Raw genomic sequence first — 20,961 nt, 5'->3', positions numbered from 1 at the left:
AAAAATTCAAATAGTCACTTGAAGCTTTTTTAAAAATATATTCTTTGTTGAAATGCAGATCACTTAAAATGACAATGGCCTTCTGCAGTGCTGACTTAAGCAATACTGAGATGGTATCTGGTGTTCCTTCCCCTAATTTTCTGTCCCTTTCACTCCTCTATACTCCCCAGCTCTGTCCCCAGGACTTACCAAAGATAAACTCATTCGTCCTAAAGGGTAGGTCTCTGTGAAGGGATTGGACCCCACCCCTCCTGTCTGCTTTATTTTCAATATACTTCCGGTGCTCAAGTTTTGAAATATATTCCATTTTGTACTTCTGTTTCCAGAGTCCATGTCAGGATTTAGAGGGTTTTTTTGTTGTTGTTGTTTTTTTAATTTTTTATTTCTTTTCAGCGTCACAGTATTCATTGTTTTTTCACCACACCCAGTGCTCCATGCAATCCATGCCCTCTCTAATAGCCACCACCTGGCTCCCCATCCTCCCACCCCCCGCCCCTTCAAAACCTTCAGATTGTTTTTTGGAGTCCATAGTCTCTCATGGTTCACCTCCCCTTCCAATTTCCCTCAACTCCCTTCTACTCTTCATCTTGCAATCAAAACAACAACAAAAGAGCTGCATTTGATTCTTGATTCCATTAATGACAGATTAGATGACCTTGGGAAAATTTCTTAACCTCTTGGTATTTCACCTTCAAACATGGTGATAGCATTTCCTATCTCATGGGGTTGCTGTGAGGATATGAAATAGTTTACTAAATATTTTAGCACAGCATCTGGTAGATGCTCAGTGTATGAATCTAAATCTCACTTCTGAAAGACAGTCTGTGAGAGGCAACACACGGATTGGAGAAAATTTGTAAATTAGACATTTGGGGGTTCAAATCTCCATTCCATCACTTACTAATTGTGTGAACTTGGACAAGTTTTCTGTGCTCTCCAATCACTGGGGGACAATGTCATCTACTGTGTAAGTTCATATTTAGGAGCAAATGTATAAGTGTTTAGTACACAGAATGTATTTAATAATAGTAACTTTTACTCTTATTAATGTTACTGTTATTATGATTATTATTATTTAGTGAGGGATCAGATGGAAAAGCTGTAGGAGAAGACTCTGTAAGTGAGAAAAAAGGGGGGGAGGGAACTTAATAATAAAATAAATTAAATTTAAAAAGGTTTTCCAATTTCCTTTGCTCCTATAATCCACCCATAAAAGAAATCCTTGCTCATGTGAGTGAACATGAAGGTGTTTTCTTTCCCTCATCCCCAGAGATGGTAGCAGAAATGGAACTGGTGAACAGACCCAATTCAAACAAAGATATCTACAGGAATAACATTGGGAGAGACACAAGATTTGTTTTGGCAAATAGAAGAGGTTTCTGATTGTTTTGGTTTTCTCCTCCTGGAGCCAGTCGGCATCTGGCTTTGAGAACTATGGGTATGGTCACCATATGTCCTACATTTTGTCTAGAGAAGTCCCAATTTAAAATTCTGAGTCATGTTGCCCCCTTGAAAACATTTGTATTTGTGAGACCATGGATTCTTCTTTGCAGTTTAGAAAATACGGTCCTGTAAATATAGAAGTCTGTATCTGACAGGGTAAGTAGAAATCACAGGAAAATGGGGCAGGTCATGAACTAGGGGAAAAAAAAAAACTGGGATACATTTTTTTTTTCCCTCTATGATATTGATCCTCTCACAGTTAATTCCAAGCATTGGTTTGGCATTTTCCTCTGAAGAAAAGAAGCAAGATAATAGGTTTCCAGGGCGATCGTGACCAATCCAGTGTCTCTGAAAAGTTAGGCAATCTGGAGGAGATTTCAGTCGCTTCAGTCTGGTAATTTTCTATTGAGCGCACAGAGAAGGGGAGAATATAATAATAATAGGAACAACTAGCATTCATTAATTCATTGAGAGCCTGTATGTGTCAGAACTTGGCTGAGTGTTTTCTTGCATCAACTTGTCTAATGCTTGAAATGACCCTGGAAGCAGACACTACTATTAACTTCCTTTTACTTATATGGAAACAGGCTCAGAGAGATTAAGTAATTTGGTGGCAGTCACATGTCTAGTGAGTGACAGAGCTGAGATTCAAGCCTGGCTAATCCCAGACTTTCTCAGTAGGTAGACTCATCATATATTTAAATAAAGTATTTTTGAAACAGGAAGGTTGAGGGTCAGGCCCAAAACTTTTGGGGTGACTGTGGAAGCTGCGGGAGTATTGGGCAAGCTGCTGTTCACAAAAGAGAAATTCTCTCTAGAAGTTGTTTTCATCCTGGAAAAGTCTTGGAACTAGAAATCCACTATGTGAAAGTCCATGTATCTGGATGGGATTAGTAGAGATGTGCAAACCCAGGGGTGTTGGGGATTTGGCTACGCAGTGTGTCCTATTTTTCAAAGGTTCTGGGAGAGGCAAAACTCAAAACATGTTTCTGCACAGCAATTAACCACTTTGGTTTCAAGTCCATGTATATTTCTAGGGGAACTAACTACCCTGGAACTGTTTCTTATTTTAGGGGAACTGTTACCCTGGAACTGTGAGTCCCTCATACAAATACCCACAGGCAGAGCAGGCCTATCCAGCCTAGTGAGACCAGAAAAACAGCAAAGAAACATGTTTAAGAACTTCTATTTAGGGGGTACCTGGGTGGCTCAGTGGGTTAAAGCCTCTGCCTTCGGCCAGGTCGTGGTCCCAGGGTCCTGGGATCGAGCCCGGCATCAGGCTCTCTGCTCAGAAGGGAGCCTGGTTCCTCCTCTCTCTGCCTGCCTCTCTGCCTACTTGTGATCTCTGTCTGTCAAATAAATAAAATCTTAAAAAAAAATTTCTATTTACTCTAACATTGGAGATTATTTGTATTTCATCTTTTTTTTTAATTTAAATTCAATTAATTAACATGTTTTATTGGTCAGGGGAATACGTCAGTGATTCATCATGAGCATCAGCACTCATGACATCACATGCCCTCTTTACTGCCCATCACCCATCTCATCACCCCTCTCCCCTCCAGCAATCCTCAGTTTGTTTCCTATGATTAAGAGTCTCATGGTTTGTCTGCCTCTCTGATTTTGCCCTGTTTTATTTTTTCTTCTCTTCCGCTATGATCTTCTGTTTTGTTTCTTAAATTCTACATATGAGTGAGGTCATATAATTGTCTTTCTCTAATTGGCTTATTTTGCTTAGCATAATACCTTTTACTTCCATCCACATTGTTGCAAATGACAAGATGTCATTTTTTAATGGCCGAGGAGTATGTGTGTGTATATATATATATATATATACATATATATATATATATATATATATATATGACATCTTCTTTATCCACTCATCTTTCTGTGGTCATCTGGGCTCTTTCCATAGTTTGACTATTGTGGACATTGCGACATTGCTGCCATAAATATTGGGGTGCAGGTGCCCTTCTGGATCACTACATTTATATAGTGCAATTGCTGGGTCATATGGTAGCTCTATTTTCAATTTTTTGAGGAACCTCCATACTGTTTTCCAGAGTGGTTGCACCAGCTTGCATTCCCACCAACAGAGGGTGGGAGGATTTCCCTTTCTCTGCATTATCACCAGAATTTGTCATTTTCTGACTTGTTAATTTTAGCCATTCTGACCAGTGTGAAGTAGTATCTTACTGTGGCTTTGATTTGTATTTCCCTGATGCCAAGTATGTGGAGCATTTATTCATGTGTCTGTTGGCCATGTATATGTCTTCTTTGAAGAAATGTCTGTTCATATCTTCTGCCCATTTCTTGATCAAATTATTGGTTCTCTGGGTTTTGAGTTTGATAACTTCTTTATAGGTTTTGAATACTAGCCCTTTATCTGATGAGACATTTGCAAATATCTTCTTTCATTCTGCTGGCTATCTTTTGGCTGTGTCAACTGTTTCCTTTGCTGTGCAAAGGCCTTTTATCTTGAAGTCCCAATAGTTCATTTTTGCCTTTGTTTCCCTAGCCTCTGGAGAATGTCCAGCAAGAAGTTGCTGGGGCCAAGGTCAAAGAGGTTATTGCCTGTGTTCTCCTCTAGGATTTTGATGCATTCCTGTATTACAGTTAGGTCTTTCATTCATTTTGAGTCTATTTTTATATAAGGTAATGGTCTAGTTTCATTCTTCTGCATGTAGCAGCCCAATTTTCCCAAAATCATTTGTTGAAGAGACTTTCTTTTTTCCACAGGACATTCTTTCCTGCTTTGTTGAAGATGAGCTGACCATCAAGTTAAGGATCCATTTCTGGCGTCTCTATTCTGTTGTATTGATCCATGTGTCTGTTTTTTTGTGCCAGTGCCATACTGTCTTGATGATTGGGGTTTGTAATACATTTTGAAGTCCGGAATTGTGATGCCACCAGCTTTGGTTTTCTTTTTCAACATTTCTTTGGCTATTCAGGGTTTTTTCTGGCTCCGCACAAATTTTAGGATTATTTGTTCCAGTTTTGTGAAAAAAGGTCGATGGTATTTTTTTTTAATTTCTTTTCAGTGTAACAGTATTCATTGTTTTTGCACCACACCCAGTGCTCCATGCAGTACGTACCTTCCTTAATAACCACCACCTGGCTCCCCCAACCTCCCACCCCCCCCCCCCGCCCCATCAAAACCCTCAGGTTGTTTTTCAGAGTCCATAGTCTTCATAGTTTACCTCCCCTTCCAATTTCCCTCAACTCCCTTCTCCTCTCTAACTCCCCATGTCCTCCATGCTATTTGTTATGCTCCACAAATAAGTGAAACCATATGATAATTGACTCTCTCTGCTTGACTTATTTCGATGGTATTTTGATAGGGTTTGCATTGAATGTATAGATTGTTCTAGGTAGCATAGACATTTTAACAATATTTTTTCTTCCAATCCATGAGCATGGAACATTTTCCCATTTCCTTGTGTCTTCCTCAATTTCTTTCATGCATATTCTGTTCTTTTTAGGAACAGATCCTTTGCCTCTTTAGTTAAGTTTATTCCTAGGTATCTTATGGTTTTGGGTGCAATTATAAATAGTATGAGCTCCTTAATTTCTCTTTTTCTATCTCATTGTTAGCATATAGAACTGCAAATGACTTCTGTGCATTGATTTTCTATCTTGCCACTTTGCTGAATTCCTGTATGAGTTGCAGCAATTTTGGGGTGGAGCCTTTTGGGTTTCCCACATAGAGTATCATGTCATCTGTGAAGAATGAGAGTTTGACTTCTTTACTGATTCAGAGGTTTTTTTACTCCTTTTTGTCTGATTGTTGAAGCTAGGACTTCTCATACTATGAGGAACAATAGTAGTGATTGGAGATTGATTATTTATTTATTTATTTATTACCAACTTTAATTTTTTTATTTTTTATTAACATATAATGTACTATTAGCCCCAGGGGTACAGATCTGTGAATTACCAGGTTTATACACTTCATCGAACTCACCATAGCACATATCCTCCCCAGAGTCCATAACCCAACCACCCTCTCCTTACACACCTCCCCACAGCAACCCTCAGTTTGTTTTGTGAGATTAAAAATCTCTTATGGTTTGTCTCCTTCCCAATCCTATCTTGTTTCATTTTTCCCTTCCCTACCCCCCAAATCCACCACATTGCCTCTCAAATCCCTCATATCCGGGAGATCATATGATAATTGTCTTTCTCTGATTGACTTATTTCACTGAGCATAAAACCCTCTAATTCCACCCACGTTGTTGCAAATGCAAGCTGGGGATTTTCAGGGAAGTTCTCCAGGAAGGTGATAAAGAGAAGAGGGCAGATAAATGGTAAAAGGACAGGATTCCATAGAAGCACAGACAGGGCATTTAAAGCCAGTTCTGAGTGATGCTCCAGTTACATACGCTGTGTAAGAAACTATCTTAAAACTTAGAGGTTTAATACAACAGTCACTTACTTACACCACATTAGTTGAAGAGTCAGGAATTTGGGCAGGGATCAGCTAGGCGAGTCTTTTCTTTCTTGTGGTATTGCTGGAGGTCACTTGGTAATATTCAGCTGGGAGACTGATTAGTCTATAAGATCCAAGATGGCATCATTAACTTTTCTGTTACCTTGCTAGGTTCAAGGGGAGAAGGTTGTTCTCTCAGTAGAATTGTTAAAGAATCTGCAGCTGTATTTTACAGTCACCTCTTACTATAAAGTGTTTACATTTTTCTTATATGCAAAATACACTCACTTCTTCCTCCTTTTTAAGTTTTATCCTATTATGGCAATAGGTTCAGGCCTGATGAACAGGATCTCATGGTCCAAATTAGATCCATAAACAGAAGTTTTCTCAGGTCCAGTTCTCAAAGTTCCTCTCAATCTGAAGGCCTATGAACTAAGGGGACATTTTTCAATCCCTACGCCCCCCAACAATGGTGGGAAGAATAGGAAAACTGCAATATATATAGTTCTGTTCAAAAAGAATGCATAGAGAGAGCAGTCATGGGTTCAAAGCAATTCTGAAATTCAGTTGGGAACTTGTTTATTCTTTGATTAGGCCTTCGTCCTGCTCCTAGGAATTCCCCATGACTCTCAGGTTCATTCTTTGCTCTCCTAGGTCTGCCCTCTGAGTCATTCTTGCCTGTGTTTGCAGCTGAATAATTTATTTTAGTGTGCTCACAGAGATTCAGGGATCTATTTTCTTTTCATACCATTTCTGTCCCTTTCGTGGAGCCAGTAGACATTTGGCTTTATGGATACATTCTTTTAAAAATTTTGTGGGTTTCTTGTGTACCAGTCTATAAAATTCACTTCTGTAAACAAAAGCCACAGTCATATATCTCTTAAATATTAGCTCTTTTCAACAATGGACTGCTATGGGGCTATAGTGGGAACATGCCCTTTAGTCTTAGAAAAGAGGGCCAATGAAACACATCTTAAGATACTTAGCAAACTTTTCATTAAACTAAGAGGTTATGGGACGCATGAAATAAGATTATGTGGTATTCATCTGGCAGAAAACCTAGAACATAGAATCCAAGGTAGCTTCATTCACATGTACTTGCCTTAGTAGACATTGCTAGAAAGTAAGGCTTAGCTGGGACTATTATCCCAAGTGTCTACACGTCGTCTCTCCATCAGGGAGTCCTCAGAGTAGCCATATTTCTTACATAGAATGAGGGCTCCAAGAGGAAGTATTACAGTATACAAAGTAGGAGATCCCTTTTATGACCTAAACTCACAAGTCATATGGTGTCATTTCCACTGTTTTCTATTATTCAAAGCAGTCACAAAACTCTGAGATTTAAGGGAAGGGGGGCAGACTTAGACACCACTTCTCAACAGCAGTGTGAAAGAATTTGTACACATGCTTAAAACTACCACAGGGGTCACAGGGGAAGACTCCACAGAAAGGGATATTTAAGCTGAGATTAAAAACAAAAACAGGAAATAGGTGACACAGTGGGATGACTGGGGAAGATGCTTGAGGTAGTGATGAAGACACAGGTAAAGCAAGGACCATGAGCTATTTGAAACACTTTGTGGAGCTATAGTACATGAGACAGAAGTGGAGTGGTAAGGAGCAGCCAAAGGAAAAAGGTCAGCAGAATTGCCCTGAGATTTGAGGAAGCAAAGACCTTCCCTTAGGTTGCATATTTTAAAGGGTCCTCTGGGACCCTCATTCATCCATGACTATCCTCCAGTGGTATAAGGACTCCTATATGATGCTCAAGAGAGTCAAAAGGGCTTGCCCATCTGAAAGACATGTCCCCTTCTCCACTAGGCTTTGAATATCTGAAACCCTGAGACACACAAGCTGACAAGTGATATAGAATCTGAAGCTCAAAGACCAAACCTACTGTAACAGCCACTGGTCCTAAATGCTTTCCTCAAGGAGAGAAATTACTTGATTAGAAAGAATGTAATGTTCAAGAGAAAGTATTGTGCGGTTCTTTAAAATGAAGTCATTCTTTAATTTTAATAACCTCTTGGCAATATTAAAATTTCTGAACTTACTTAATCAAACTAAAAACATTAATAACCACATACCTGGGCTCTCTCTTTGCCTTTCAACAGACCTACTCTGAATAGATCATGTCCGGATGGATAAGTCTGGATTTCCACCCCTACTATCTCAAGTATACCCATATATTCCTCAATTAAGAAACCAGTACATGTTTTCTACATGATTACTATATACCCAGTTATCAAGTACTGTATCTGGGCTTTGGTGTGGAGTGGGTGCTGCAGAAAAACCCAAAGCAAGCTTTTCTCAGGAACCCTGTGACCTTGGGCGAGTCTCTTTATCTCTGCGTTAAAATGTCCTAACATGCTGCTCTTTGGTATGTTATGATTTGTATATTGCCCCCAAATTGTAGGGGTTGCACCTAGAGGCATACAAAACACATTCTCATCTATAACATATTCTCAATGTCATTGGGGCATAGCGATAATATTGAAAAGTTTCAGACATATAGTTAAGGACAGAAAGAAGCAAGCTATGTCTGATGAGAATCATAAAATGGTAAAGATTGGGGTTCAAGGAAAAGAAACATACAAGAAAACTTGAGCATATGGATTTTGTCCTAATATCTTTACTGTAATCTCTGATAATGTATTATAATACAGATTTTTCTGGTAAATACAATTATCCAAGAAAATTATGCATAAATTAAAGTCAGTCCAGTCCATTTGGCCCTGCCTCTTCTGGCTCCACCCCTTTTGGTCATTACCTTACTGGTTCCCAGGGTGCTTCATCCATTCATGCCCACCTGTCTTGTTTTCTGAAGGAACCAGGCTCTCTCTAAATTGTAAGTTCTTTGTAAATCTTCTGTCCTTGCCTCTCGACTAGCTAACTCATTCATCCATGAGGATTCAGTGTCAACACTAATTTCCTAAGGATGCTTTTGGTGAATTGCTTCCTACCCAAGCCTGTGTTACTGGCCATTCTAAGCACGATCATCACTTGTACTTCTCCTGTCACGGTCCCTTTAATATTGCATTGTAATCACCCATTTATTGTCTGGAAGTCCACTAACTTCAGGTTCTTCAAAGGCAGAAATTGCCATTGTGTCCTCAGTATCCAGCTTGGTGCAAGGCATAAACCACTTCTATATATGTAGGAATGAATCCACCCAAAATAAAAGAACTCTAAATTTAGTGTAGTTAGTTAATTGGATGGATCACTCCTATTTCCATTCTGCAGATGAGAAAACTAAGACTCGAAACAACAACTGTTCTCCCAGACACAGGGCAAGGTGGGCCAGGACAGAGTCAGGGCCCCTCCAAGGCTAATAGCTGCCTTCCCTAGGCTTGTGGCTAAGGCAGCTTAGAGCTGTATCTTGCCTTTCTCCTGAACTTTCATAGGATATTAGCCCTCCCTTTTTGGAGAACTGAACTGAATAAGTGGAAAGAAAAGATGTTTGTAACTAACACCAAAGAAAAGTCTGTTTGTTCTCAAGACACTGAGCATGTTGTTCAAACCAGTGAGTTCATCCATGCATTTTCTTGGACCCTCCAAGGGTCAGAATGGCAGCAGAGTAGAAAGCTGCTGGTTCAGATCAGGCTCATTCAGCATGCCCCCAGGGCCATATTAATTGAGGCAGTTGCTTTTCTTTTCTTTCTTGGGTAGAAATAAAGAAAGAAGGAAAGAAGAAAGAAAGGAAGGAAGAAAGAAAAAAGAAAAGAGAAGAGAAGAGAAAAGGAAAAAAGAGAAAAGACTCAAAAGAGGGTATATGTGCATATTTCTTATTTGCTCACTTGGGCTTTCTCTATCTCTCTCTCACTACTGCCTTTAGGACAGAGATGACCTCTGCTTGTCCTCATTCTCAATACTAACCCTTCTTCCTTAGTTTGGCATTGTGGCACGGGGTGGTGCTTCTGAAAGAGATAAGGAGTTCAGCTTGAAAACAAGGAGGCCTCTTAGCCCCACCCTGGCGCTCAGCTCCCAGGATGTTACAGGAAAGTAGGGGGAGCAATGAAGGAGCCCCAAGCAGCCAAATCTAACCTACATATTCAGGAGTCAGGAATTCTAATCCTTGCTTCAATCTGATTACTGCTGAGGGTCAAAATCTTATAAGCACTTTAAAGTGAGGGCCCAGTTCTGGGGAGTTCTTATCCTAAGAAGGCCGGCCAGCATATGACCAATTAGATAAGGAAAAAAAAAAAATCTCTCCATAATCAGTCATGTGTGCAAAGATTAATGTCCAAGGATAAGTACTTCCATGTTATTTATAGAAGCTAAAACTAGAAATAACCCTACATATCTACAAAAAGAAATTGATTAGATGTATTTATCGAACATACATAGAGTAAATCTCATAGCAGAGAATATATAATGACATAGGAAAATCTTAATGTATTAAGTAAAAAAAAGAACATGTAGTGATTAATGCTAAATTAGAGAAAATGTATAATTATTTGTAAAAGAAAAAAGGCATATGTGGATAGGTATAAATTTTTTTCTGCATGATTTAAAAAAATATCTTTTTCAGAATTTTCAATAAACACATCTAATTTTTATAAGCAGAAAAATAATTAATACCATTTAAAATAAATAAATAACTTAATATGGTGGTTCACAGGAAAAAGAACAAAGTATGGACACCTTGGGCCTCTAACTACTTGGGAGTGAAGTAATCAGCAAGCATTTACTATGGGAAACTGAGGGACTGACGGAATGTGATTTGTAAACTTGCTTGACAAGAAAAGTAGGTTCACTCTCCCTTCAAGTCAGAATGTACTGCTGGGAGATCATCTAGCATCAGTATTTAATACTTTAGTGTTACCAAAGGTCAGTCTAGTGTGCCTCTTCTCTTTCTCTTACTTACATTTTAAGTCTTAGCTCCAGGAAAACCAGAGGCACTATCATTTGTTAAGGAATTTCAGACATCCAGGAGTATATGGAAGGCATGTATAATTGGTTTTATAATGAGAGCATTAGATCCAGAGTAGAATTGTGGGCCTTGAACCACAGCTTCACGAGTCACTCTGAGCCTTAATAAGCTTACTAAGTCCTCTGAGTTTCAATGACCTCATCTGCAAAAGGAGGATGATAATAATTACTTCCACATGTGGTCATGAGGATGTATTCATTTAATCAAAGTGTATTTATTGAATATCTACTTTATACTGTGCTAGAAACTTAGACTGTAACAGTGTTAATCCCTTCCCCAAGACAGTTTACAGTCTAGCAGGAGATATAGATAGATAGATAGAAAATTGTGAAAGAAGGTGGTCACTGCTATGAGAAGGGCAGTATACAGCCCTATAGGAGCCTGTAGAAATGGTACCCAACCTGAAACACCTGGTGGCAATTAAAATAAAACACAAAGGGTGAGCAGAAATTTTCCAGGCAAAGCTGGGGAGAAGCAACAAAATATGTTGTAAGGCCTGGAAATAACAATGGAGAAATATAGACCAGTTTAATGGAAATTAGGTAGTTTTAAACTGGTCAAACACACATACCCAAAAGGAACCACTTAGTGAGCCCTAATGTTATAAGACTTTGTGTTGGGCATTTTCCTCATGTCATCCCCTGGGTCACTTTCCTCACTTTTATTTTTCCTAACTTTCCAGAGTTGGTGAAACATGGGCCATGCCCATCTTATGGCATCCCCTTGGGCCCAGGTATAACTGTACACATAAAAACATAAGGAGGTTGTGCACAGAAACCACATTTCAGTGTTTTGTGGCCAAGGTGCTCGGTATAGTCAGCAGTGAGTTGTGATCATGGTGCAGTAGAAGTACAATATGGAGGACCGAGAATTTAGATCTCCCTCTATTTGGAGTGGGCCCATACGTGGATCTTATATTCAAGTCTGGGTATCACACTCTAAAAGAGACATTGATAATCTGGAACCTGTTCATGAGACAGGATGTTGAGAAGTTTTGAAACTATCAGGAGTAATGATGGAAGCAATAAGGCAATTTATTTAGAGAAGATGGAGCTAACAAGACATGCCAGCCATCTTCAAATATAAAAACAGTCACATGAATGCAATCAGATTCACGTTCTCTGGCTCCAAAGTGTAGAACCACAAGAGAAATACTAATGGGACAATTTCCAGCTCAAGAAAGAGGAGAATTTTACAATAATAAATGATGGCTAGAGATGGAATAAGTTACTTCAGAGGGATGAGTTTCCATTACTGTGTAAGCAGATATTGAATGACTTCTTATAGGGGATACTTTTGAAAAGATTCAAGTACCGAATGGATAATAAAACTACACAGATTTTAACTTCTCTTCACAAGCAAAGATGCCATGTGTCTGACATATTCGGAGTTAATGATAATTACATCATTATCAACAAAAACATAAAAATCTATTCTTACTCTCGAGAGATACACTGTCCAATACTGTAGTCACTGGCTACATGTGGCTACTTGAAATGTAGCTGGTCTAATTTGAGATATGCTGTAAGTACAAAATACAGACCAGATTGCATAATTCTTTATATAGATTTCATGTGGAAATAATAATATTTTGGACATACTGCATTAAATAAAATCTCTTATTAAAATTAATGTCACCAGTTTCTTTTTATTTTTTTAATGTGATTGCTGGAGATATTAAAATTACATATGTGGCTATTCAGGAAGAAGGCTATCATTTTTGGCTTCATCCAGGTTAAGATCACTTCCACACACAGTCTTGGGCAAAGCTTTCCTGGGGCTTTTCCATATTCACTAGGACAGGTTATAGGACACAGGAAACCAGACCATGCAACTCAAGAGCCAGAGCCTTGCACCAAACCTGACTATAAACCGTGACAGGGAACAAACTGTGCTGAACTCAGAAACAAGCCCAAATGGATCCAAAGGTTTTATTTCCTCAGACACAGCTGAAACATGACCAAGGAATGTCTTCACCTTGGAATTGAACCTACCTACATATTTCCTAAAACTAGTGAACAACCATCTCACACTGAGCCAGCATTAATTGGATTTAGTCCTTGCTTGTAACCAAGTACAAAATATTTACCAACCCTGTGTATTTTGGCTTGTGGCAAAGAGACTGCTTTTATAGCAAAATGAGTAAAGTCAGCACTCTTTTCAACTAAGCAAGCATAAACACGGGTGTTCACTGTTCACAAGTAGGCGGAACTGCCATATCCACACTAAGGCAACCTGAACAGATGGGGTGACTTTTTCACATGCTGTCAGACTGCAAGGTCAAAGAGCTCAAGGCTGAAGAGAGTGGCTCTGGACTCAGATTTACTTGAGTTGCTTCTCTTCTTGCTGACCAGCTGTATAATCTTCCGTAGGTTATGGAATACTTCTAAAACCTCTGTCTCTTTATCTATAAAGTGGACTTGATACCACTTACTTCTGAACTTCATATAGTTATTGGGAATATTAAGTGGTTATATATCTGTGTATATATACAGCATTTGATATTATGTACCATCATCATCATCACTATTCCCAATTAGAACATGAGCTCCTTAGGGGCAGGATTGTGCCTTTATTCATTTATCATTCAGCAACTATTCATTGAAGGCTGACTGTCTTCTGGGTGCTGGGAATATAGAATGGACAAGACTGACAAAGTCCCTAAGCTCTTGGAGTCTACTAGAAATCATATATAAACTAGTTTGCAAATAAATACATAATTTCAGCAATGGGTAGTTGAGGATGACACAGGGGATGGTGACAGATATTATTTTCCACTAAGATGTCAGGGTGGCTTCTCTGAGGAGGGATTTGATTAAAGTGAGGGATAGAACCTGGTGAAGGTCTGAAAGAAGCAAGTTTCAGGAAAGGAGGTAGCCAGTGGGTAGGGGGAAAGAGCTTTGAAGAACAGCAAAAATGAACAAAAAGTGGTTTAGAAATTGGGCAAGGTATGATATGATGGGGTTGCTGGTTTTGGCAAGATGGAAATCATTGATGACCTTAATCAGAGCATTTTCAATAGAGTTTGAGGAATCAATATTAAAGAGAATATAGGAAGTTAAGAGATAGAGACAGATATATCATATCATATCATATCATATCATATATCATATCATATATCATATCTCATATGTCTCTTTTGAATAGCTTTGCTATAAACAAAGACAAAGAAATCAGTCAACAGCTAAGATGGGAGATAATAAAGCAATTTCTATGTGGATGAGAATGATTCTTTAGAGATGGAGAAACAGTCAATGTGGAAGAAAGTGTGGATAATTTCAGGATCTCTACAGGAGCAAAGTCCTTAAGTGAATGAAAAATGATAGGAACCAGTGCCAAGAGGAGAGCCTGGCCTTGCAGCAGCAGAAATCATTTCTGTGTGTAACAGGAAAGTGGTATATTTGGGTCTGAAAGCGGGCAGCATGGCCGGTTTGGTGGTGGATAGATGGGCGAGGTCTCCTGGCTTCCACTTGCTTAGGAGATAGGTGCGGAGAAGAGGAGGAGGAAGTTAGTAGGGTCACATTTGCCATCTTACCTCCTGCACCTAAACCAGAGCCTACACAAAAGTTCTCGGAAGTCTATCTAGATACAGATTACAGTCCTACGGTTAAGTGCTTTTGGCAGGAGTCGCCATGTGGTGTGCCGTAGCCACATGGAGTATCACGAAGATTACTCCCGACTTGAGTCTCTCCAGCCCTATCCACGTTTTTCTTTCCTTATCTTCTCCAGCCATTTTAATCATTCCTCACTTTTAATGCCCTTCAGGTCCCACCTCCCCCATCAGACATGATCTTTTACTGTCTCAGCTTTTTAAGGGACATGTAATGGTGTCTCCTCCAGCAACCCAATGCCAACTGCTTCCAAGTGCTTCCCTCAGGAGAAGTGTCACTGGTGTCAGGAACTTGATTCCAAGCCAGATCTGTGAATAAAGGAGAGTTCATAGCTCCCATTGGGCATTTCCATTGCAGCTGGCAGTAGGGAGGGGTGACTGTGGGGAGCTGAGGGAGGAGCCAGCCTAGGACCCCATCCAGAATGCTCTTGTGCTGCTCTGTGGGGCTCTGCTGAGTGCTCGAGTTTCATTTAAGTTGCTTGAATTGAGCAAAGAACCAGAGCTGCTGTCCTGTAGGGAGGCCATGGGCAAAGCAAATATGCTGTCTGGCACATTTGCTTGAGGGAGAACAAGGGCAAGGGTTGTAGGGCTGTTATGCAGGACAAATCGCCAACTCCAGCAAGTGAAACAGCAGGCCAGAGATACTGCAGAGTTTCCTGAAGCACAGGGAACATCATTAAAATGGCTCTGGCTCATATTTTGCTCAAGGCCATAGCAAATATTTGCTATGCTTCTTTATATAGCTGTGCTTCCTTATGGGTATAATACCAAAAAAAAAAAAAAAAAAAAAAAAAAATCCTTGGAAAGATCCACATATACCCATACAATATTATCCAGTGGGTCTTGCCTGCCCTTGACCCCACGGGAAAAAGGCAGTCCCATCTGAGGATGTTAGCACAGATTTTAATTTTTTCTCCTTCTTCTCCTTTTCCTTTCCTCTCTTGCCCTCCTCCATCTGACAAAAGGAGTGCCTCAGAGGAAGGTCCACTAACTTAAAAGGTTACGAATAAAAATATGGAAAGGATACAATATGGAAAAAGAAATTTTTCTGAGTCCAGTTCATTTTTAGATTAGAATAAAGATAAAGATATTTGGTGTGCTGACTCCACTATCATAGATTTACTGGCATGATAGCCCAGGGCTGGGGGCCAAGGGTGAGCTCATGCAGTAATATCTTTACCTACACAAGAGTGGAACTAAAAGCAAAATGTAGTCCAAATCACTTCACTAAATAGGCTGAGAGAGCATGAGGGGGAGCAATTTTTTCTTTAAAGCTATTACTGCTTCTCAAATTCCAACGTCTCTCCCCAACCCCCAACACATTTTAGACCACAAGATATTTCAAATGTTGGGAACGTGCTGCAACCATCCACGAGACATGAAAATAGGTATGTAAATTATAAAATTTTGCTTCTATCTTGTTATGAAACAACATAAAAATCAAATCTTTAATCTAGATAAGTAATAAAAACTACCGTTGCTCTAAAATGCAAATAGTCTGTGGTCCCCCAACATTTCAGTCCCATTAAACATGTGAAAAACCCCATTCAGATTGCTAATTCACAGCAAGTATTGAAAGGGGAATATGGTACTATCTGCTTCATGCAGTGGTCTCCACACCAAAACTTGACATGCTTCTGTGATCTCAGTACCCAGAAAAAAAATAGGAACACAGAATGAAAGCCACATCTTTTTTCAGATTCTTTTCTCCAGGTAGTCTTTAGTTGTCCTAAAATTTGTGACTTTGCTTGTCATACTTCCCACGCCCACCTTTCTACAGTTTGAGTAAAGGCTTTTGTTTTTCTGAAGCATCTCCCTCCTGCAACTTCCCTAGCGGACTGGAAATATTGAGAACTTGGAGATTTAAGCTAGGGTACGCAGCATATAAGAAGTACTAAATAAAGAATGCATGAATACATGAACTGACCATCTTGGATATTTTAAGATAATGATTTTCTATAATTATATGACGTTTATACTCATTCTTAGATCAATTCTAGACCATGAGGAGCAACCCATAAGGGTGTCATAGTATGGGAAGAAGTGTAGAAGATGCACTGACCATTTCCACACTTTCCTTTGGTCTTCTTTTAGAGACCCAATTTGTCTCTGAGTGTTGGTCTAACTTATTATGCTCAATTTTCTTTATCGGGACAGACATCTGAGGTCTGGTGGAAATCAAACCTTTTCACATGAATTAAACTTGCAATAAATATTTCAGTCCAAAAGCTTGAAGCTGCTTGCTTCCTTTTCATAGTCCTGTGGTCTTCCCAAGTATCCACCATAGTTTCTGCTCTATCCACCATGGCAGAGCAATCTCAGACAGGCTGACTCAGAGTTGTGCCTTTCAGGAAGAAGTACACGCCTTAGCTACCCACCTCTGTCCCCAGCCCTATAAAATGCTGATTCCCAATCCCAGGACATCCGACCTCTCTGTAGAAGGACACGGAACCTGTTTCCCCAATAGTGTAATGGACATAGGTGTCACACTCAGTCTCTGCACTGTCCATGATGAATGAGAAAGGTCTTAGGAAGCCAGTTCAATAAGGTTATGGAATTCATCCAATGGAGGTATTTAGAGCCTGGTTCATGATGCTATTGATGCTTTACCAAAACTTGGTCTAGGCTTTGCACAGCCATTGTGCCATGGATTGCTTCAATATCTATTTCAAGATGGGAACATAGTTTGACTCCTAGAGAAATAACAACTGTCATCTCTCAACCATGAGTTGAAAAAGCACTGCTATAGTAGCAGGCATTGGGATTGGAATTACTAGTATTCTTCTAAGGACAAAAGAGGTAAAGTGAGAGTACCTGATGATGAGAAGGTCAGGCCATGATGGAATATCTGAATTGGTAGATGACAGATATATCTAGTCTATTGAAACAGTTTTATGTCTTTCTGTCACTGAGCTCTCAGGATCCTCCCTCTCTCTTCCCTTAATGATGCCTTGAGCAGATTCCAAAATTTTCCAGTTCCAAAATTGTCCTTTTGTCTTTAATAAAAAGTCTATGTAGTCCAGTTTAAAATTCCCAATTCAAACTAATTTACTAACTATCTTTTCCCCACATCTCTTATATGCTTGAGTGATTAGAGAGGGAGGGAACTGTTCTCCCATGTTGTTTCCTACTCCTACTCCCTGGAGAGTGGGGGAGAGGGCAATCCATGCCTGTGTCTGAAATAATTTTTTTCCTTTTCTTTCCAAGGCATAACTTGTCTTCTGTTTGAGGCTGGTTGTGACAATGGGGTAGTTGGGGCCCAAAGTGGTGGCCTCCTGCCTGGTGAATGTTGCTGATTCTTTGGCTAATGCTGATTATGAAACTAGCACCCTCTGTTCTCAGGGGTGGGGGGGAGAGGAAACACATATATAATCTCATCAGAGGGTCTGTGTAGACCTCCCTAAAGCCCAGTTTCATTATGCAGTTCAGGTCTAAACACTGCTCCAAACAAGAAAGAGTCCTGTGGAGGCTCAGCTCAGCTCAGCTAGAAACTAGCTCTAGACATGTTGTGGAGTGTACTGGTTAAGGCAAACAGCACTGGAGTTAAAGGCAGAGGTCAATCCCAGCTGTACTACTCACTTAACTATTCTGAACCTTAGTTGTCCTATCTATACATCAGGGATAAAGATGCTTTTCTCATAGAGTAATAGTAAAAATCCAGGTTCAAATTCCAGATCCACTAGTTAGTTCCTACATGTGTGATATTAATCAAACCTTACTTTTGAGACCCAGTTTCTTTATCTGTAACTTGAAATTATTATTTTAACTCACTCAAAACATAGAATTAAATGAATAACAATATAGAATGTGTCGAGAGCAGTATAAAAGACAAAGCAAGCACTCAAAATATGTCAGTTATTGTTATTTTTCTGCAAGGAAAGTACTCAGCTCAAAGCCTGGCACCTGATAGCTATAGGTAGCAAGCTGAAGAAAAAATATCAAGTACTAGATCTCTGCTCTAAGGTTGGTATTGATAAGAAATTCCCCACTTATGACATTGCCTGGTTTTGGACATGTCCTTGGCCTTTGACAGTGTTCTTTCCACTATGTTTGTGCCTCTTTGGATATGGCAGCTTCTTGCAGTCTGCTTGTGAACTCAGGAGCCTGCACAAGTCCAGGCAGTGCTATCTCTGCCTTAGAAGCCAACACCATCCACCTCCAGCTGGGCTACCTTCCCTCAGAAGCAGGCCACTGTTTACTCAGAGGACAGAACTCTGAGCAAAGCTGTTTATCACATAGTCAGACTCCAAAGCCTTCCACTCAGCAGATTTCCTCACTGTCTGGGAGGTTAGGACCAGTCAGTCATCGGTATTTTTGCATCACCCCCCATGGTGGGATCAGATACAAATCTGAGGCAACTGATTTGTCAGCAACCAGCCTTGTACTTTGAGTTGTTTTTCCAGTGTGGATATGAATTAATACCTCCTCACCCACGCTCTCCCATTTAGACTCCCTTGTGACCAAGAGGCATAATAGCCTCTTCGTGGTATGAACCCTGCCTACCTGTCCTGCCTTATCTCCCATGAGTCCCAGTCAAAACAAATTACAGATATCAGAGACACTACACTCACCACATTTCCAAGCCTTCACAAGTGCTTCCCCTCCCTCTGCTGGGAAACTTCTTCCCTGCCATTACTCCCAGCCCTGATAAACTTGTACTCATCTTTCAGAATTTAGTCAAGCATCACCCTCCCTGTGAGCTATCTTGTCTATCTATCTCTTTACCGGTTGGGTAAGGGATACCCAATTTTGAATTTTCCCACATCTTGTGGCTTATGCCTGTTACTAAATTAATTTAAACTTACATTTGTTTCTTCCCTATGAGACTATGAATTACTTAGGGGCAGATATTTCATGTTGTGTGTCTCTGTGTCCATTGTATAGCACCCATAGCAATATACTTATATAGAGTTGTTATGAAACAAATAATAAACTCTGAATGAAATTTCAAGACTGCTGCCTAGAGTAATTCTATTGACTAGTCACTCAAACAGCAAAAAACAAATTAAAGTAAAAAAAAGGAAACTATCTATCATGGAACTCATTAAGGTATCCTGGATACTCAGGGAAAGGGACTGAACTCTCCAACCAGCCACAGAGAGAGCCATGAAGGGATACAAACCTAGGAAGAAATCCTTATCTTAAACAATGAAAACTCCCTCCAGCAGCTGCCATCTTAATCATTATCACCATCTGGAATGTTTGAAGATGTTAAGATTACCAAAGTGCAACAGTCTTTTTTCACACTATACTCAGGTCAAAATGGTAAGTTTATATTAGGAAAATGATCAAAAACTATATCCAGGCAGTCAGGCATATTTTTAAAGGAGTGCCGTATTAATGCTCTTTATTTCCTACACAGGGGCCTCTATAAGGAATGTCTCTATGTTTTCATGTTCCTGATTTACAACAGCCTTGCAATGAGGTGCCTTCCTTGGTGCCACACAGATCCAAATGCACACACTTAGCTCTGATATTGCTGGGCTGTGCTCTGACTTAAATTTAAACTCCTTTCAACTGCAGCAAAAATAACTTCAGAAGAAAGGTAGCTTTCATATACAATGCTGTGAAGTAGGTCATGTTCTCTAATTCCATAAACATGGAAACTGAGGTTCACAGAAGTAAAATACTTGTTCAAGTTTAAACAATTGGTTAACAGAAATTTAAAATTAAATAGAATAGTAATTATGAGGGCAGATTTGGAAATTGGGAAATTTATCTAATTTCTACTTTTCTACTTACTAGCTATATGACCTTGGGTAAATTAATTTGCCTTTCTGAGTTTTAATTTCCTTAATTGTAATAGAAATAATAATGCCCATTTAAATGAAAACTAGTCAGTTGCTTATGTAAAGCATCTAACCAAATTATTAAAAAAGCATCTGAAAAGAACTATCGTAAATCTTAAATTAGCTCAAGGATTTAAAGGAAAACATGAATATAATGAATAAAGAAATGATATATTTTAATAAAATGCAAATGAAATGTCTAGAAATGTAGTATTCAGCATGTGAAATAAAATGTACACTGGATGATGGGATTAGCAGCAGATTAGAAATACACACACACACACACACACACAGACTTCACACCCTTCACAAAAATTAATTTAAAATGAATTAACTTAAAATGAATCATAGACCTAAATGTAAAACACAAAAACTATTAAACTCCTAGAAGATAACACAGGAGAAAACCTAAATGGATTTGGGTCTGGAAATATCTCTTTAGACACAATTCCAAAGACAATAACTATACGTGAAATAGTTGATAAGTTGGATTTTATGAAAATTAAAAACTTCTGCTCTGCAAAAGACAATGTCCAGAAAATGAAAAAAGAGGCCACAGACTGGGGGAAAATATATGCAAAAGATGCATCTGAAAAAGGACCGTTATCCCAAATACACAAAGCATTCTTAAAACTCAACAATAAGAAAATGAATGACCCAACTAAAAAATGGGTGAAGACTTTAAAAGACACCTCAACAAAGAAAATAGACAGAAGGTAAATGTCATATGAAAAGATGTTCCAAAAGTTCACCT

General features: G+C 39.3%; 1 long non-coding RNA gene across 1 annotated transcript in view; it reads right to left on the bottom strand.

The window, feature by feature from the left end:
- Positions 1-1,691: 1,691 nt before the first annotated feature.
- LOC116599578 overlaps positions 1,692-20,961 on the bottom strand; it is a 71,198-nt gene continuing 51,928 nt past the window's right edge. The window contains exons 2-3 of the long non-coding RNA XR_004289429.1: positions 5,886-5,999; positions 1,692-1,845 (exon numbers count right to left, since the gene is read on the bottom strand). This is a non-coding gene — a long non-coding RNA (uncharacterized LOC116599578). The remainder of the gene's footprint in view (positions 1,846-5,885; positions 6,000-20,961) is intronic.

The sequence above is a fragment of the Mustela erminea genome, chromosome 9, assembly GCF_009829155.1.
Source record: "Mustela erminea isolate mMusErm1 chromosome 9, mMusErm1.Pri, whole genome shotgun sequence".
NCBI lineage: Eukaryota > Metazoa > Chordata > Mammalia > Carnivora > Mustelidae > Mustela > Mustela erminea.
Note: the sequence above shows the minus strand (reverse complement) of the source record. Positions and strands in the feature narration are given on the sequence as shown.